Here is a 4,911-nt window from a genome sequence, read left to right as displayed (position 1 = left end):
CCACACTGAAACAGTCAATGAAACCTGGTTTCCATCAATATTTTAGAGGACAACGCAAGTTAGGTCTAGGTAAGGCCTGAGATTTTCACTGATCAGACTCATACATTCGCATTCTTCACATACTTGTTGAACGGATCCTGGGTCCTTTCTGGTTTGGATCACGTAGTAATGTGGTACCGCACAGAAACATTCAACTAACCTGGTCTTGATAAATATTTTAGAGGATAACGCATGTTAGGTCTGGGTTAGGTCTAAGATTTGACCTGGTCAGGCTCATACTTTCGCATATTTCGCATACTTCATGGCTAGATCCTGGGCTTTTTCTGCATTGTATCACGTAGTAATGTGGTAACACGCTGAAACAGTCAATTAAACCTGGTTTCGACCAATATTTTAGAGGATAACGCATGTAAGGTCTGGGATAGGTCTAGGATTTGCCCTCATCAGGCTCTTACTATCGCATATTTCTCATACTTCATGGCTAGATCCTGGGCTATTTCTGGATTGGATCACGTAGTAAAGTGGTACCACACTGAAACATTCAATGAAACCTGGTCTGGATAAATATTTTAGAGGATAACGCATCTTAGGTCTGGGTTAGGTCTAAGATTTGCCCTCATCAGGCTCACAGTTTCGCGTTTTTCACATACTTGTTGAACAGATCCTGGGTTTTTTCTGGTTTGGATCACGTAGTAATGTGGTACCACACTAAAACAGTCAATTAAACCTGGTTTCGATCAATATTTTAGAGGATAACGCAAGCTAGGTCTGGGATAGGTCAGGGATTAGCCCTCATCAGACTCATACTTTCGCACACTTCACATACTCGTTGACAAGATCCTGGGTTTTTTTCTGGTTTTGATCACGTAGTAATGTGGTTTCACACTGAAACAGTCGATTAAACCTGGTTTCGATTAATATTTTAGAGGATAACGCAAGTTAAGTCTGGGATTGGTCTGGGATTTGACCTCATCAGACTCATACTTTCGCACTCTTCACATACTCGTTGTACAGATCCTGGGTTATTTTCTGGTTTGGATCACATAGCAATGTAGTACCACACTGAAACATTCAATTAAACCTGGTTTCGATCAATATTTTAGAGGATAACGCAAGTTAGGTCTGGGATAGGTCTGGGATTTGCCCTCATCAGGCTCATACTTTCGCGTTTTTCACATACTACTTGACCAGATCCTGGTTTTTTTCCGGTTTGGATCCCGTAGTAGTGTGGTACCACACTGAAACAGTCCATTAAACCTGGTTTCGCTCAATATTTTAGAGGATAACACATGTTAGGTCTAGGTCAGGCCTGGTTTTTTCACTCATCAGACTCATACTTTCGCATTCTTCACATACTTGTTGAACGGATCCTGGGTTTTTTCTGGTTTGGGTCACGTAGTAATGTGGGACCACACTGAAACAGTCAATTAAACCTGGTTTCGACCAATATTTTAGAGAATAATTCATGTTAGGTCTAGGTTAGGTCTGGGATTTGCTCTCATCAGGCTCATACATTCGCACACTTCACATACTCGTTGAACAGATCCTGCGTTATTTTCTGGTTTGGATCACATAGTAATGTGGTACCACACTGAAACATTCAATTAAACCTGGTCTTGATAAATATTTTAGAGGATAACGCATGTTAGGTCTGGGTTAGGTCTAGGATTTGCCCTCATCAGGCTCATATTTTCGCATATTTCTCATACTTCATGGCTAGATCCTGGGCTATTTCTGGATTGGATCACGTAGTAAAGTGGTACAACACTGAAACATTCAATGAAACCTGGTCTGGATAAATATTTTAGACGACAACGCATCTTAGGTCTGGGATAGGTCTAAGATTTGCCCTCATCAGGCTCACAGTTTCGCGTTTTTCACATACTTGTTGAACAGATCCTGGGTTTTTTCTGGTTTGGATCACGAAGTAGTGTGGTACCACACTGAAACCGTCCATTAGACCTGGTTTCGCTCAATATTTTAGAGGATAACACATGTTAGGTCTAGGTTAGGTCTGGGATTTGCTCTCCTCAGGCTCATTCTTTCGCATATGTCTCATACTTGATGGCTAGATCCTGGGCTTTTTCTGGATTGCATCACGTAGTAACGTAGTACCACACTGAAACAGTCAATGAAACCTGGTTTCCATCAATATTTTAGAGGACAACGCAAGTTAGGTCTAGGTAAGGCCTGAGATTTTCACTGATCAGACTCATACATTCGCATTCTTCACATACTTGTTGAACGGATCCTGGGTCCTTTCTGGTTTGGATCACGTAGTAATGTGGTACCGCACAGAAACATTCAACTAACCTGGTCTTGATAAATATTTTAGAGGATAACGCATGTTAGGTCTGGGTTACGTCTAGGATTTGCCCTCATCAGGCTCATATTTTCGCATATTTCTCATACTTCATGGCTAGATCCTGGGCTGTTTCCGCATTGTATCACGTAGTAATGTGGTACCACACTGAAACATTCAATGAAACCTGGTCTGGATAAATATTTTAGAGGATAACGAATCTTAGGTCTGGGTTAGGTCTAAGATTTGCCCTCATCAGGCTCACAGTTTCGCGTTTTTCACATACTTGTTGAACAGATCCTGGGTTTTTTCTGGTTTGGATCACGTAGTAATGTGGTACCACACTAAAACAGCCAATTAAACCTGGTTTCGATCAATATTTTGGAGGATAACGCAAGTTAGGTCTGGGATAGGTCTGGGATTTGCTCTCATCAGGCTCATTCTTTCGCATATTTCTCATACTTGATGGCTAGATCCTGAGCTTTTTCTGGATTGCATCACGTAGTAATGAAGTACAACACCGAAACAGTCAATTAAACCTGGTTTCCATCAATATTTTAGAGGACAACGCAAGTTAGGTCTGGGATAGGTCTGGGATTTGCCCACATCAGGCTCATAATGTCGCGTTTTTCACATACTTGTTCAACAGATCCTGGGTTTTTTCTGGTTTGGATCCCGTAGTAGTGTGGTACCACACTGAAACAGTCCATTAAACCTGGTTTCGCTCAATATTTTAGAGGATAACGCATGTTAGGTCTAGGTCAGGCCTGGTTTTTTCACTCATCAGACTCATACTTTCGCATTCTTCACATACTTGTTGAACGGATCCTGGGTTTTTTCTGGTTTGGATCACGTAGTTATGTGGGTCCACACTGAAACAAACAATTAAACCTGGTCTTGATAAATATTTTAGAGGATAACGCATGTTAGGTCTGGGATAGGTCTGGGATTTGCCCTCATCAGACTCATACTTTCGCACACTTCACATACTCGTTGAACAGATCCGGGGTTATTTTCTGGTTTGGATCACATAGTAATGTGGTACCACACTGAAACAGTCGATTAAACCAGGTTTCGATCAATATTTTTGAGGATAACGCATGTTAGGTCTAGGTTAGGCCTGAGATTTTCACTCATCAGACTCATACTTTCGCATTCTTCACATACTTGTTGAACGGATCCTGGGTTTTTTCTGGTTTGGATCACGTAGTAATGTGGGTCCACACTGATACAATCAATTAATCCTGGTCTTGATAAATATTTTAGAGGATAACGCGTGTTAGGTCTGGGATAGGTCTGGGATTTGCCCTCATCAGACTCATACTTTCGCACACTTCACATACTCGTTGAACAGATCCTGGGTTATTTTCTGGTTTGGATCACATAGTAATGTGGTACCACACTGAAACAGTCGATTAAACCAGGTTTCGATCAATATTTTTGAGGACAACGCATGTTAGGTCTAGGTTAGGCCTGGGATTTTCACTCATCAGACTCATACTTTCGCATTCTTCACATACTTGTTGAACTGATCCTGGGTTTTTTCTGGTTTGGATCACGTAGTAATGTGGTTCCACACTGAAACAGTCAATCAAACCTGGTTTCGACCAATATTTTACAGAATAATTCATGTTAGGGGTAGGTTCGGTCTGGGATTTGCTCTCATCAGGCTCATTCTTTCGCATATTTCTCATACTTGATGGCTAGATCCTGGGCTTTTTCTGGATTGCATCACGTAGTAATGAAGTACAACACTGAAACAGTCAATTAAACCTGGTTTCGCTCAATATTTTAGAGGATAACGCATGTTAGGTCTAGGTCAGGCCTGGTTTTTTCACTCATCAGACTCATACTTTCGCATTCTTCACATACTTGTTGAACGGATCCTGGGTTTTTTCTGGTTTGGGTCACGTATTAATGTGGGACCACACTGAAACAGTCAATTAAACCTGGTTTCGACCAATATTTTAGAGAATAATTCATGTTAGGTCTAGGTTAGGTCTGGGATTTGCTCTCATCAGGCTCATACTTTCGCACACTTCACATACTTGTTGAACGGATCCTGGGTTTTTTCTGGTTTGAATCACGTAGTAGTGTGGTACCACACTGAAACAGTCCATTAAACCTGGTTTCGCTCAATATTTTAGAGGATAACGCACGTTAGGTCTAGGTCAGGCCTGGGATTTTCACTCATCAGACTCATACTTTCGCATTCTTCACATACTTGTTGAACGGATCCTGGGTTTTTTTTGGTTTGGATCACGTAGTAATGTGGCTCCACACTGAAACAATCAATTAAACCTGGTCTTGATAAATATTTTAGAGGATAACGCATGTTAGGTCTGGGATAGGTCTGGGATTTGCCCTCATCAGGCTCATGCTTTCGCACACTTCACATACTCGTTGAACAGATCCTGCGTTATTTTCTGGTTTGGATCACATAGTAATGTGGTACCACACTGAAACATTCAATTAAACCTGGTCTTGATAAATATTTTAAAGGATAACGCATGTTAGGTCTGGGTTAGGTCTAGGATTTGCCCTCATCAGGCTCATTCCTTCGCATATGTCTCATACTTGATGGCTAGATCCTGGGCTTTTTCTGGATT

This window comes from Colletes latitarsis, unplaced genomic scaffold (assembly GCF_051014445.1).
Source record: "Colletes latitarsis isolate SP2378_abdomen unplaced genomic scaffold, iyColLati1 scaffold0018, whole genome shotgun sequence".
NCBI lineage: Eukaryota > Metazoa > Arthropoda > Insecta > Hymenoptera > Colletidae > Colletes > Colletes latitarsis.
The sequence above is the reverse complement of the archived record's forward strand: the minus strand, read 5'-3'. Positions refer to the sequence as shown.